The following is a 16,648-nucleotide window of genomic DNA, read 5'->3' on the forward strand; positions in this document are numbered from 1 at the left end:
CTAAATTCCCATCATGCACCTGGACTGCTCTGCCTCACTTCCTCCAGACAGCATAGCTCATGCTGCATCTGTGTCCTAACAAAATCCTTTGTAGCTGAACCAAGAATGGCATGTCTTCTCTAGGTATCAATGATTCTTTGGCAAGTTAAGTATTAACCTGCAAATAGCATAAAATCTCAGACGCTTCTTGCCACTGCGTACATCAGCATTTTACCTAATAACAATGCCCTTGATTTTCTCTGAGGAACAGTCTCCCCATTATTTCCTGTATACAATCCTCAGGTGAAAAAATTCCACCCAGCTAAACAGAGAACATGCGCCTCAGCTACGGACATTGAAAGCATTGGAATTTATTGAACATAGAAATTTAGTTAATACAAGGATTATGATACAACTTAAACTATTGAAAGTGAGGTTTAGACCTCTGTTCAAATACTTTTGCCAGGATAATGTTTTGTTCTATTAGGCCTTTATTAGTAGTGGTTATTATGAGACATCTTAATTTCCTGTGCTTCTCTTTCTTTATCTATAAAATGAGGATAATGTTAGTTTCTACATCATGGGATAACTGTGAAGATGAAATGAGTTAATTCATGGAAATTCTTTACGAGAGTGCCTGGCACGTTGGAAGCACTCAAAGATTGACTCATACAATTGTAACTGTACCTCTGAGATGGTACGCCAAGAGTAGCTGGCCGTCATCACGTTACCACATGGATCTTGATAATGAAACCGGAGCAGAGAAGAATTGAAGGATCTGTCCTGAGGAAATTATTTGAATCTCAGATTTCATTTCTGCTGGAAGCTCATGGATTCTGAGTTATGTATACCAATAAATTCCACTCACATTTTTTCAAAGTACTTTTGGGTTAGATTTTCTGTCACTTGCATATAAAAAAAATTCAATACTAAGGAACAACATGAAAACAAACATCCTTACAATTCAGAATAAACTGGTCTGGAATAAATGAAACATACATAATTGCTCTGACTTGCACTTTTGAAGTTCTATCATGTACCATTCACCTTTGCTGCATAGCAAACAACTGCAAACTTAAGTGGCTTAGAATAACACTTAATTCTTGCTCCCAATAAGACTGATGATTAAGGATGGGCATTGGCACAGATTAGCTCAAACTGTCTCAGATTGTCTCTATTCCAAAACTCAAGCTGAAGGAGCAGCCCTTATGAGGAATGTGTACTTCTTTGCGGTAAAGGGCTAAGAGGTAAAGAGGGTGAGTTGAACCACCCAATTCCAGTGCTATCTTCTGCTCTTATGTGACTGACATATAACACAAAACATATACGGCATAGAGTTTAATGGCTCAAATCTCATGGGCCAAAGCAAGTCACAAGACTCAGGCATCATTAGTGGGACAGGGGAGTATAAATATTCACCAAAAACACAGGCAAGCCATTTGGTAGTGGTGGTGTGATAACCCTCAAAGAGGTAGAGGGAATGAATGAATACAATAGTATCTGGAATATTAAAGTATTTGTTCGAAAAAAAAAAAAGGGTTGGGGGTATAATGCTTTTTACTTTCAGTTTCAATATCAGACTTAAGCTATCCTATTTAGAAGCAGATGGAATTGGTAGGAAGTCCTTTCTCTCTATTGCCTGCAATTTAAAATGGATGGAAGAATGATTTTCTAGACTAAGACTAGTTTGAATTGTAGTAGGGGAGTATAAAGCTAGAGATAGATTGGAACTTAGAAGAAAATTTTTCTTTTCTGTGCTTTAAAGCTTCTCTTTTAAATGCACTTTTCATGGTGAAAAAGGAACACTTTTCTCTGTTTTTAAGAGGCAGCTATGAGGCAAGGGCAGATTGAATCTACAGCCAGAATCATTATTATTAATTGTCCAGAGGTTGAAGCCAGGTGAAACCTAGAAGAATGATTAATCTGGTAGCTAATGGTTATTGAGCATTTAATATTTGTTAGGCAGTGTAGTGTTCTAAACACTTTATATGCATTAAAAATTTACTCAGTATTGCAACTTCGTAAGGTAGGCCCTACTAACATCCTCCATGTGTGGATAAGGAGGAGCTCGTTTAAGTAACTTGTACAAAATACAAGTACCCAGCTGCGAAATGATGAAGCTGGGATTCAAGCCTAGCAGGCTGGCTCCTAAGCTAAATTATTAACCAGTGAATATACTACTATCTTGCAAAACAGAGTATCAACAACTTGCTACTATGTTTCTGAAATCCTCAAACAGGTCCTAAATTCAAGATTGTATTCTCACTTTACAAGAAATTTTGGAAAATCAAAAACAAAAGGAGAAACCGAGTAACTCCCCCCCTTTTCTGTGCCCATTACCCACCTCCAGGCTTCATACTACATTCAGCAGGGCTTAAGGGGTGCACGTCAGGAGCTCAAGAGCAGTGACCCTCCTCCAGCTTCCTCACCTTCATGCTCAGAAGTCAGGGGATGGTCACTGAGCCATTCTCCTCAGAGCAAACTCTCTCCTCCACACTACAACTGTGGGAACGAAGAAGGTCCTGGAACTCAACCTGCTTCTGGGAAACCCATCTTTAATTATGAGAGTCCTCCTATCACTACCGGCCCTGCACCATCAGGATTATCCACAATATTCTCTCTATTCTTGTTTCTTTTAGTTACAATGGACGTGTAGTCACTTTAGCAATCTGTGATCTTTATATCCCATATAATTTTGTTTTTCCTCTGGGATGGATCAATACTTAAAAATTTTGATCCAATGGTAGCTCTGGAACTTATAGTCTTTAATAAAATCCTCTTATCTCTTCTCTCTGCAATTTAATCTTCCATTTACTAACTTCTCTATGAAATTAAAATCCTGGAATAATTGTTGATCTCAATTGCTCTTCTTCCATTTTCTCTTGAATGCACTCTGTTGATACCTCTTCCTTCTCACCCCACATACACCCTAGGGAAATTATTCTGCTCAAGATTAACTGTATCTTCCACATTTATATGCTCAATTCTTAATCTTCATATTATTTGACTTATCAGTAATTTTTGACACTGCTTATCTTTGAAATCTTTTCTTCATTTGGCTTGTAGGAAACACACTATCTTGCTGTTCTTTTTTTATGGACTATCCCTTCTATCTCTTTTTGTGTTCCTATTTTATCCCCACAATATTAGTCTTTGGACCAGATAGAGTCAAATGACTTTAAATACTATCATTATACTATTAATTCTAAAATTTGTGTCTCTAGAGCAGACATCTCCCCTAAACTATAGACTTGTAAATGCAGATTCCTAGTCGACATTTCATTTCAATTTCCAAAAGATATCTAATACTGGTGTTTCTGAAGTATCTTCTAAAATTTGCTTGTGGACAGTCTTTCCCATTTCAGTTCATGGGAATTCCAACTCACTCAAAATACTAACTCTAAATACTATCAATACTAACCAAACTCCAAATTGACAAAAAGATAGTATCAAAATATTAATATCAGACACAATGGATTGATTATATGATAAAAAAAGGTGTTATGAGATCTAGTCATTACTTGAGCATGAAAGGTAAAAAAAATCATGAATATAAAACCACGAATGTTTATACACTTCACTTAGCCTCTACACTAACATATTAAGCAGAAAATGAGAAAGAGAGAAAGAAAGAGAGAGGGAGATCAGGAGAGAAAGAAAGTGGAGAGAGAAGCAGAGAGGAAAGGAGAGACGGGGAGAGGGAGAAAGGACAGAGAGGAAAGAGATATGATTTAAACAACATGAGCTTAATTTAGTAGTCTTATATAAACATACTTCTTCCAGCAGATATATTTTTAAAAACCTGAACACTAACTATACTAAAGAAATAGATTTGTAAAATAAAAAAGAAATATGCAAAATAATAATCTATGATACTTCTCTAAAAATATTAAAATAATAGCAAGCAATACCAAAGAAAGCTTTAAAGAAATCTGTAGTTTTTCAAGAATTAGAAAATATGGTTCTAACACATGGCCAAAAAGACAATTACATTGCATATTATAAAATATTCCAAACAGAACAGCAGATAAAATACTACATTCCCTAACTACACGGTTAATGCACTTGGATAATGTACTTGGATGAAGCATAACTAAGCTGGAGTTAGACATTTTCTGAATTACAAAAAAAGACAATCTAGTTAAAAAAAATAGGAAAGTAGGGAAACCAAATCATATAGCATGAATGGGACAACAAAGAGAAGAGCAAGAAATAATAGCAACAATGAAGAAAAAGTTTTAAGCAGGTTTTTGAAAAAACTAATACCAAGAGCAAACCTCAGTTGAGAGTGTTCAACATAAAATTGAAGACACACTTAATAATGTGACAAAAAAGGGGGACAAACTGTAAATAAGAAAGAGATTAAAGTAATATTAACTGTCCCAATACTCTAAAAAACACATTTTTAATCTTGTGAAAAGTACTAATTACCAAATTGACTATATATTTTTTAAATATGCCTGAAAATGTTAAGGCATATGAAACATAAAATCATAATTTTCCACAGTTAAGACACCCCAAGATAATTTAAGCATCGAGTTTTAGGAACTCTTCAAGAAGCATATAAAATCTTATACATTCTTTCTTATCAAATGGACGAGGGCAATGTACTGTAGCATTCACTGCAACAACACATAAGGACCCAGAAAACATAATTTAAATCTATTTTATTAAAATGTAAATGCAAATATCTTAGCTAAATATACAAAAATGAATTTGATACGATTTTAATCTATAATAAAATAATTTTAGGTAACTTTAATTAGATTTAACATTTTTGTAATGAATACATTATAAATCCTATGAAAAAATCATAGTGGGAAAATGTTAGGAGCATTTCCTTTGTAAGGATGCACAAAAAAAATAATAGCCAACTGTACGGTATTTTATTCAGAAGTATAATATAGTCCCTAGGCAATGGAAAAGAAAAGTAATAAAAAGCAAAATAATTAAAAGTAATGAAACAAAATCACTCTTGGCAAATGTTAAAATGCACACAGATAACTCTTGGAACCTCTACAGAAAATATTTAAGGTAGGATATGAACATTATGAAACCAATCATGTAAAATTTTCAAACCAACCATGTCTCATTCATTTCGTGGATGCACTTTGTGCTGTGCTTCCTGCTGTTGACTTGACACCACCATCACGCTACTGAACCCTGGGAACTACATTCCCCCAATGACCTGCCCCTTAATGCATCAAGTTCAAGTGCACCGATGAGAAGCGCTCACAGATTCAGAAGCTGGAAGGGAAGCGGCAACCAGCAGTTTTAGCTGCCAAAACGTCAATTTCTGGTGTAGCAAGCATCTCTGGCTGCCCTTCTTCTAGATCTTTCCCATGACTGGTGACTCTCCACCTCCACGCTTACTCCAGTGCTTCAATTTAACTTTATGGGTTTTTTGTTTTGTTTTGTTTTGGTTTGGTTATTTTTTTGTTTTGTTTTTCAAAGACTACTTTTTAAGAGCAGTTTTAGGTTAAGAGCAAAATTGAGAGGGATGTACAGAGAATGACTTTTTCACCGATTCTCTGGCTACAGCCCTTCCCACGTTGCTGCCCTGTTTTCTACATTAAACCCATTTGCATATCATCTGTTAGTGTTTCTATTTTTTCTGACTGATAAACGTACATACATAATGACATTATACGTAAATGGCCTGGAAAGATAAATACAAACATCAAGAAACTGGTTATTTCAAGTCAAAGGGGAAGAGAATGGAATTAGCAAGGGATACAATGACAAATTCCAACTGTATCACTTTTATTTTATTTATTAAGAAATGAAATCTGAGGAAAGTATAGCCAATGAACTAACACTTGTTAAAGCTAGATTATATCAGGAAATCAATGTGTGTTAAAAAACATTAAAAGTTTTATGAATTATTCCAGATTTTTAAAATATTTCCTTAAATATAAAAACATAAACTGGATTTTTACCTGAGATGCTTTCCAATATTTCTTTTAAAGTCATCAGATTTCTTGTTTAACATATTCAATTATGGCCAGAAAAGTATAATTATATTGATGAATATGACTGATATAAAACACTAAAATTATCATCATCTGGGCTGACATTAGGTGTCTAGACACTTTGCCGTTAAAATGATGTATTATTAGTTTCAGAGAATTTCATGAATGAACTTGATTTCCATTTCAAATTCAAATTTTTAGTCAACCGTAACATATTACAGCAATGTTTGCTACATCATCTCTTTGAAGTGCTATTTAAAAACTATCTTTGAAGAAACTCGAAATTTGAGTCTTAGTTGAGAGAGGGAACGAGTGCATCCTCATCTTTCTCCCAAATGGGTATCACTAGGTTCCCTCACCACGTTACTTCACAGTGCAAATGAAGAAGAGAAACCTGTTCAAATGCTAAGCGGGCCTAATTATGCTACAGCTGTCTACCAAACTCTTCACAAAGGAAGGAACTCATATGAACATTAGTTTGAAAAAGTTCATTTAGGGGCAGCTGGCTGGCTAAGTTGGCAGAACAGGCAACTCTTGATCTTAGTGTCCTGAATTCAAGCCCATGTTGGGTATATACTTTACTTTTAAAAAAATAAAATCAAAAAGTTCATTTATCGTTTCCAAAAAAGGATAAAACATTTTTATGAGTCTTATAATTATTATGGTTTTATTGAGACAAAAAGTATAAACACAGAGTGAGGGCATAAAAAACCATTTGAAACCTATGTATACTATGATAGTCTTGGTCTTAATCCTAATGCTACCCCTACCCACCTATTTCCATCTCTTCGGTTGCTAATTATCTTCTGTATTTTCAATAGGTTCCCCAAAGAAAAAAGCCCTATGTATTATTTTGTTACCTATAATTACAAATAAACTTTATCTCATTTTTAAATGCTTCCAGATGAAAGACTTGAAACACCATGACAGCTGTTTAAGAGTTTCCAGTCATGAGCCATATATAAAGCCTATCCTGTGAACCACATGTAAGATCCATACACAATCATACTTTCTGTGAACATAGTGGGATAACTCAAAGCTATTCATAAATTTACTTTCAAAAGTACCTGGAAGAACTGCAAATAGAACTCATCTTCTCTGGGGCTTTGAGATTAGGAAACAAATCATCTTCCCCTCCCCAGAAATATATATGTAAAACCCCTTTACCTCTTTACCTTCTTCTGCCACTCAAGGCATTGAGTCAGTGAACGAGCATCAGACCACTAAAGTTTTCCTGAGTCATTCAAAATTTCGAACAGCTTTGATTTTACTCCATAACAGCTACTTTGTAGAAAGTCTCTCTTCATAGCCTGAATATTGGAAGTGATAGAGCCATTCAAAGGAAAATCTTATGGTTGAAGAATAGAGAAACTCAGAATTTTGCTTCTTTAAGACAACCATGAATAGGATTGAAAGGAATCTTGAAAGAGCTGAAAGTGATTATGTAGAAATAAGACTGTGAACTGAGAAAAAAGGAATTGAACTTCCAGTAAATAAGATCTGGTCTCTGAGTAGAAGTGAGCCCAGAGTGTTGGAATTTGCTCACTGAGTGTCCTAAGTGTTCCTGTATTAGAGTGCTAAGCACATTGTTTTAGGCATTGCATGGATTTGGTCATTTATAAAAAATTATTTTATGTCTATAGTGTCCCAATCACTGTGTTGGAGTAGAGGCCTGTTGAAAAGCTCCTGCAACTTGGGGGGTCTGGGTGGCTCAGTTAGTTGAGCAGCTGCCTTAGGCTCAGGTCATGATCCCAGGGTCCTGGGATCGAGCCTGGCATCAGGTTCCCTGCTCAGAGAGCAGCCTGCTTCTCTCTCTTCCTCTGCCGCTCCCCCCGGCTGTGCTCCTTTGCTGTCAGATAAATAAATAATTAATTAATAAAATCTTTACAAAAAGACAAGCTCTTGAAACAGTATATATAAGCAGCAATAAATTAGTGTATAAATGGATTACTCTAAAGAGACATTAGCAAAGTTCCATTTAATCTTAGAATTAAAATGAGAACTTCAGTGTACTGTTTCTTCCGTTTATGATTTAATTTGAATATCATATGGAAGAAGCTACTGAATACATTTGCTAGGTTAATTTCACTTGTAATCTTGCTAACTTTTAGATTGATGTCTGGGCATAAAGGATGTCTGGGCAATCAGGAACAGGGGTAACTAGTGACAGAAACTAATATTTAATGTGGTGTAGATTGTTCAGAATAAAGAAAGACAAATTTTCCACTTCATAGCCTGACAATAGGTTTTTTTTTTTTTTTTTAACTGCAGTGCTAACTCTTCATTCTATGGAGATAAAAGATTCTCAGTGTCTGACTTAACAATTTGTGAGACTTTTTATTCTTGGACTTTTCCATTAATATATTATGTGAAATAATTTGTGACAATTAACTTCTGTAATAAATGTCTCCAGTAGAAATAATCATTCCTTTCTTCCCACTCATTCACTGAATGGGTGACTGCTGTAGGTCAGAAAGAAATCATTATCTCCTATTTTGTAAGAGACCTACAATTTCTCTCACTTACAAGTCATCTACTGCTCCTATTACATTCTAACAAGGAATATCACAACTCTTGTTAGTTCTGCACAAAGACCGCTGCTGCTACTAGTGTTAATATTGTTGTTAGTTTATTTCCTGAGTGAAGAAATGGGATTATCACACAGATGATTGTTTGCTTTGTGTTTGGTTTTATTTATTTTACTTTTTATTTTTTTTTTTTTAGAAACTTCATTTTCCATCAACCTTATTTCCATTTTGTTTGCTTTTGTGGAAGAGTCTCTTAAGACCACTTGGTGGTTGTTCTTCTCCATTCAGTAGCCTGAGCAGGGGGAGCTGTGAACCAGTCCTCAGCGGGAAGCTGGGCACTCCAGGCGTCAGTAGGGAACTGCTGAAGAGGCAGACAGGACAACTGCTTGCCTTCGGACCAGTCTGAATTCAGGTACTGGAGCAGCCCATTCACCCTGAAATTCCTCCTTGGTCCTAGCCTTCCAGCAGCAGCATGTTCTTCCTTTTCGATCTCTTCAGGATCTCTGTAGAAGCAGAGATCAGGCATGACCTCCCACATGACTTCCACGGCCCGCACCCACCGCCTCAGACCCACTGAGTGAGCGCCCTCCGGTGCACAGCATGGCAGCGTTCACACAGAGCAGAGGTGAGTCTGTGTTACACCGAGCGGTGGGAGGCAGGTTAACATGAGACACTTCTGTGAGACGCTGGTGATCAGCCCTGCGATCAGTAACCACCAGAAGTCTGGGCTCCCAGAAGGCTGCTTGGATCTGGTTAGTGAAAGTCCCAGGAGGGAAGCACCAGCAACAGGAGTGGCTCCAGTCGCAGGCTCAAACGTCAGCACAGCCCGCTGGCCAGTATTCCTGGATGATCTGACACTGACATCATCTGGGTTTTCAATGGCAACAATGCTATGAGCTACTGGCAGAAGCTTCTCCCAGGTTCTTTGCAGATGATACACAGTTGCCATCACTTTTCCTTTTGTGGATGTACTGTTCCATTTGGAACTCCAGGTCGATGTCACCTGAGTGGATTCCTGCTGCAAGAATTTGAGGACAACCTCCCCTTTCATTTGCAAGATGTCAAGGGCTCCAGACATGCTGAAAATTGCCCTTTGGGAACACAGGACAACACAATATGGGGAAAGGCTATTTTGATTTGTTTTAAAGGCAACAATGCAAACGTTTCTAGTAATGTGTGTTGTCAAGTTTCTTTTTCTCTCTGAGAGTCACTAGTGGATGGGACACAAGATCTATGGGGCTTTATTTGTTAGACTGCTTCAGAAGAGAACTGAGAAAAGTGTCTCAGGCTTCTAGCCATAAACAACCATGATAGAAATGGGAGAGATTATTTGTCTCTCAGGGCTGACCATCAAGAGAGGCAACACAAGCTCTTCTAATGTAGTTTCCCCTTTGCAAAACCTCCCATCACCTTCTTTCTCTATGTCTCTCTGTGTCTCAGTCTTTCTACATATGTATTATAAATGTTACAAATACAATTTTTGCAGAAACCAATACCCAGTGTACATAATATTATTGATTTTTACTTTGTAAACTGATTTGACTAATACCTTTTTTTTTTTTAAGATTTTATTTTTTNATGTTACAAATACAATTTTTGCAGAAACCAATACCCAGTGTACATAATATTATTGATTTTTACTTTGTAAACTGATTTGACTAATACCTTGACATTCAAAAAGTACTTTTTTTGTACTGGTTCAGAGCTAAACACTTTGGGGCCTACAGACAATTAGTACTTANCTGATGTGGGGCTCGATCCCATAACGCCGGGATCACGCCCTGAGCCGAAGGCAGATGCTTAACCGCCGTGCCACCCAGGCGCCCCTTGACTAATACCTTGACATTCAAAAAGTATTTTTTTGTACTGGTTCAGAGCTAAACACTTTGGGGCCTACAGACAATTAGTACTTACCCCTGGTATCAGCCTTAATACACTTCAAGTATTTCCAATTTTAGGGTTTTTCTTGAAATATCTGTGAGACACTATTATACTTCTAAATCTTCTGTGTTTTCCCCCAATTATAATCTCTTTGTCTGTGCCGCATTCTGTTGCTTGGGCTTCCTAGCACCTCATTGTTTTCTTTGATATAAGATAAGTTGTGAGGTTCACAGAGTAGGTAACCAGGAATTGTAAGTATAATGGGCTTTTTTAGACAAAGGAAGTAGAATGGCTGACAAAGTTTAAAACTGTGAGTAAGGTTCGGATTCACTCATGGTGGAAAGAGAGTCTGTGAGGTTAGCTTGAGCTTATTCTGAAGGATAGGCCTGCCCTGCTGTGAACCAGCAAAAATGAACAGCTGGCCATATAATGATTTTCANTTCGATATAAGATAAGTTGTGAGGTTCACAGAGTAGGTAACCAGGAATTGTAAGTATAATGGGCTTTTTTAGACAAAGGAAGTAGAATGGCTGACAAAATTTAAAACTGTGAGTAAGGTTCGGATTCACTGATGGCGGAAAGAGAGTCTGTGAGGTTAGCTTGAGCTTATTCTGAAGGATAGGCCTGCCCTGCTGTGAACCAGCAAAAATGAACAGCCGGCCATATAATGATTTTCAGTTTCTGAGTAGGATAACTATGACATTTGAGTTACAGAAAGATACATTTGAATGGCAAAGAAAGACTACAATACAAAGAAGGCTGCCAAAATAACTTGAAAGAGAAAAATGGTGCCTTGAAATAAAGGATTTGATATGGATGTTACATAAAGAATGATGAAAACTGTCACATACTCATTGCCTTATTCTAGGTTCCCCGAACACAGAGCCTGAGGTAAAAGCAACGCTCTACCACTTCACCAGGTCGTACAATCGTGGGGTGCTGGGTTGACAGTAAAGGAGAGCAAGGTAGGAGGGAAGGACAGCCAGCCAATAAGAGAGTAAAAGCCAGGTTGTGATGGCAGTGAGAGACCACCTGAAGGGAAGATAAATTCATATGCAGATTAAGTATAGATTCCAGTGGGTATTACTGCTGACCTTTTCAGAGGAGAGAAGGTGTTTGAAATTGGTGACATGACATTAAGCATCTAACTAGTCTTGTTGAAGGATGATGCTATACTGAGGTCTGTCATTGGTCTCTGCTACCGACAGGTTAGTTGTAGGGCAGTAGCTGTAGTGCTTAGTGAGTTCAGCCAGCAAGTGCTGGTACCTTTATCATGGCAGCCATGCACTGGTTCCATTATTCACAAGATGTGTGGTGTTTGTGGACCACTGTCCAAACTTGGGTTGGATAAGAAGAAAGGCTTACTGAAAGTCACAGCATTCATTAGTCACTTCCATGGATCTATCCATATTTCTTGTCTCTTCCCCAGAACTCTGAATTTTTACCTTCCAGTTTCTTTTTCCCTTTCCAGACCCAGATAATCAATCAAAAAAAATTTTATCAGAATGCTTAGATCTGTCCTAGAGGCCAGGTATACTCACTCTTCTGGCCACTTCTCATCCATAGTAAGTGACAACTAAGCGACTGCACACAGCTTTGCTTACTGAAATGATCTCCTTTATAACTGCACTTTAGTACCACCCCTTTGTAGAGATGTAACGAGGCAGCAGCTCCTCTCACCTAACAGAAACATATTGCAGTAATCCATCTGTGAATGGGTTGAGATTTCTCCTACTTTATCAGTTGGTCATAGGGAACCCCTATGAATTCTTAAGTATTAGTTGAAGCAAAGTCATTTGTATCAAGAGATCGGTAACACAGGCATCAGAATTACCTGTTCATACAATTTAAATACGCATTTGATCTGCTTGGAACAAACCTCTACTGTGATGTTCCAACGTCACAATAGATCGTTCCTAGTTTGCCTGACATTATGCCAAAACAACACAATAAAACATATCATAAAATGGACAGCTCCAACAATACAGCCACTTGGTGTTCCCTGGCAAAAAGTTCTTCCTAGGACTACAGCATCCCCTCTCAATTCACTCCTTTATGCTTTACTGAGGAGGGTACTGTCTAGGCTATTCTGAATGGTCGGTTCTTACACAAGTATTAAATCCATTGTACCTTCCCCTATTCTCAGAGTCTTCTGATTTCATCCTCACCACTATGTCAAGGAAGTAACATTTTTTCCTAATTTACTCTAATTGAGTGCAGGAATCATGTAGTCAATTTAAGAGGTTATTAGGCTATTTTAGGAGTCCTTATAATGGTTACAAATTCCCCAAAGTAATTAAGTTGTCTCCTATTAAAACATATTTCCCAATCCTTGGATGAATATACTCAAGATCTATTCTTAAATATTGTCCACAATTCCTGGCTAGCAAAAATTAGCTGGGTTCTATACTTCCTTTAATACGTAAGCTATTTCCTTCCAGAACAGAGATTTTACTTTCCTGTTTGGTCAGATTAGTCCTGATGCTTCCTATTGTCTTAGAATCAATGAGGGGAGGCACGAAAAGATCTTTTATGGAAACAAATTCCATCTCTATAAACATCTAATTCAAGTGGGTCATTTCAAGGTCACCCTTCAAGGAAGAGACTGCTGTCCTCTAACAAGGGGAATGGGGCAGCTTCTGCTGAAATAATGAATTCAGTGGAATTTGGGAATTCAGATTTATCAGACTTGTCTATCCACATTCCCCATCACAGATTTCAGAATTCTACTCTTGTCCTATCAGAGTCCTAACATTGACAAATGAGATTTGTTGAGGCTGCACACCTAATTAAATCACACAGTCTAGCTCCCTTACAGTTAAGTTCAGCCTTGATATTACGGCTTCTGAAGAATTTTATAGAAGTTACTCACAGTACACCATGAGATATCACTTGATGCCCAGATATTAGAGGAGTTGGCTGTTGAGTGACCTAATAGTCATTGTCCCACACAGATCTGAGATGACAAACACCACACATTCTAATGCCTTAGTTTCAACCTGTATCTCATTCAAATCATCGCTGTCTTGATGAGTAGCTCCTGGATCCTGAGATGGCCAATTCATAGCTTTATCAAATTTGGCCACATCCTTCATGTTCTCTCCCAACCAAGTTTTTTAGTCCTTTCAATATGGAGAGGCTAAGAATTTCCCAAATTTTTAAGTTCTTCTTCTTTGTTTATTAACAATTCCATCCTAAAATCATTTTTCTTGTCACATTTTGCTATAAGCATCAAGAAAAACCATTTGCTACTTCCACAGTTTGCATAAATACTACCTCAGCCAAACATCCAATTTCATCGCTCTCCAGTTCTACTTTCTACAAGACACTAGGACATGAATACAATTTAGCCAGACTCTTTGCCATTTCATAAGAAAGAATCACCCTTCCTCTAATTTCCAATGACATGTTCCTCATTTCTGTCTGTAACCTCATCAAAATAGCCTTTACCATCCATATGTCTACCAACAGTCTGTTCACAACCACTTAGTTATACTCCAAGAAGACAGAGGTTTTCTCTATAGCTCTCCTCTCCTCCTATACTCTCACCAGAATAGCTTTTAATGGTTCATTCACAGCAATCTTGGCTTTGTCTAGCATGTACTTCCAAACTCTTCTAGCCTCTACCTTTTACCCAATTCTAAAACCACTTCCACATTTTTAGGTATATGTTAGAGCAGCACTCTGCTTCTCAAGTCTAATATGTGAATTTTTTACGGTTTTCCAGAGAAATAGAACCATTAGGATATAAAAAAAGATACAAGAAGAAATGTATTACAGCAATGTGCTCATGAAATTATGGAGGCCAAGATATGCCACAACATGTCATCCACAAGCTGGAGGATCAGAAAACCTTTGGTATAATTCAGTTCAATTTTGAAGATACAAGAAGGAGAAACTCCAATGTCCAAGGGTAGGAGAAGACAGATGTCCCAGCTCAAAGAGAGTGAATTCACCCTTCCTTCACATTTTTATCCAATTCAGGCACTCAAGGGATTGGATGATGCCTACACTGGTAGAGTGATTTTCATTACTCAGTTTACTGATTCAAATGTTAATCTCTTCCAGAAACACACCCTCGCAAACACATCCAGAAATAATGTTTTACCAGCTATCTGACATCCTTTGGCCCAGTCACATAGAATCAATCATCATAATTGGTTAATCCAGTTAAAGAACAGAATGGAATGAATGCCCTCTACTACTATCAGTTTACCTTGTCTTGTCCACAACTATTTTCAGACATTCCCAGATGTACACATAGGCACGTCATTTCCCCTTTCCTCATTCGATTTCTGCCAGGCTTGGTCTCTGCTCTTTTACTCTACATCACTTTTTTTCTTTCTGCTTTGACTGATAATGAGAATTAAACCCGATACTCAAAAAAGAGAGCAAGTGATCTGTCTACTCTTGTATGGAAAATATCTGAACTAGGAGTTGATCCCAAACCACATAAATCTCTCCCCACATGCAGTGTGATATTACCAAGATGACTGGAAAGTTCAAATTATTGCACAAATCACTCATTCAAGTACCTGTTTCAACACAGATATAATGACTGTAGCATTAGTAATCCAAGCAAAAATGGGCTTTTTTCCTTCATAATCTAGGATCTAGATATAGACTATAGATGGAATATATACATATATTCAAATTATATTATTATTTTGATAAGGAATCTGAAAAAAATAGCTCTTTTACTGATTTTCCTTCCTCTAGCATAATAGAGTATACACCCCCCCACACACACATACGCCTGCATTTGTGTTTATTATAATTTATTATTAAATTATTATTTAGTATCTATGTCTTATTATTGTCAAGTCTTCAAATAATCCTCATTTTCCTTTTATTTTCTTTGACTCGTGGCTAAATTTAGAACCATAGCATTTGCTTATTGTTGAAGTACTGATTCAAACATAAGGTAACTGGAGTCCCAAGAAATAAATAAGACTGAAATAGCACGGAGGAAAAATTTTGGCACCATAGGTTTGTAGTGAGATCATCAGAAATCTTTACATGTTTCCCAAGGACTATAGTCTTTAGTATTGTACGATCACGTATACACAGAAAATAAAAGAAACTGAAATCTGTCCTCAGCAAAGGACCTTTTTAGCTCCTTGATCCATCTAAGTTTGAGGAACTCCGTCCGATTGCTTAGGGAGAATAACAGTCTGCTGGAGGCAGAGAGATATCTATAAATGAGACCTTGAGATGCCTTATGTGATTCTAATACAGTCACATCCTTCAGTGCTCTTACACATATCCATTCAGAGGAATCAAACAAGAAGTATTTCTCTGAAAAGTTATGTTAATTCCTTTGCCAACATAAAAAGTATTTTAAATTATCAGGTACTTAAAAATTTTAAGTGTATATGGGTAGAAACCTATAATTTTGCCTATAGCATTTGACTGGAATATAAACTAATGAAAAAATATTGATAACTTGTTTTACTAAATATATCACAAAAGAATTACACCTGTATAGCACATATATATCTTTGTGTTCTCTCAGCTATTTCATTTCATTCATATTCCCACTTTCCTGACCTTTTCCATCTAACAATCTGAAACTGTTACATAGAATGGAATGAGTTATACTATCATATTTTATAGTACTCATAATTTAAATTTTAAAACGAAAGTAATTTTTACAGAAAAATATGCATATTTCCAATATTAAAGACAATGCTAAAATTTATCATGAATTATGTCTAAATTACATGTTATATTTTTTTAAAAATGATGGTTTCTGAACATTCCAATAGTTGTTCTTAAATCTTAAACATTCCATAACTTAACTCTTGGACTTTCTGTATGACCTGGGTAATCTTCCTTTATCTTAATACTCTAGCTTGTGCATTTATTCTTGGCTCTCATTTGAACTCCCTCATACTTGTAATTGATTCCTGAGGGCTTGAGGGTGAATTACATTTTTTTTTCTCTTAAATTTTTAAGAGACAGCAGAGAGGGGCAGGGGGAAAGGGAGAGAGATAATCCCAAGTAAGCTCCATGCACAAAGCCTGACATGGGCTGCATCTCAGGGCTGTGAGATCATGACCTGAGCCCAAACCAAGAGTCGACACTTAACTGACTGAGCCACCCAGGTGTCCTGAATTACACTTACTTTTTAAATAATATTGCTTACTGAAAAATCACAACTTTATACATAAAATTGATTATAATAATTATCTTTTCTTTTTTCTTTTTTTTTTTTAAAGATTTTATTTTATTTATGTGACAGAGAGACAGCCAGCGAGAGAGGGAACACAGCAGGGGAGAGGGAGA

General features: G+C 36.8%; 1 pseudogene; it reads right to left on the minus strand.

The window, feature by feature from the left end:
* Positions 1-8,732: 8,732 nt before the first annotated feature.
* LOC100464867 overlaps positions 8,733-16,648 on the minus strand; it is a 63,630-nt pseudogene continuing 55,714 nt past the window's right edge.

This window comes from Ailuropoda melanoleuca, chromosome 1, assembly GCF_002007445.2.
Source record: "Ailuropoda melanoleuca isolate Jingjing chromosome 1, ASM200744v2, whole genome shotgun sequence".
Lineage (NCBI taxonomy): Eukaryota > Metazoa > Chordata > Mammalia > Carnivora > Ursidae > Ailuropoda > Ailuropoda melanoleuca.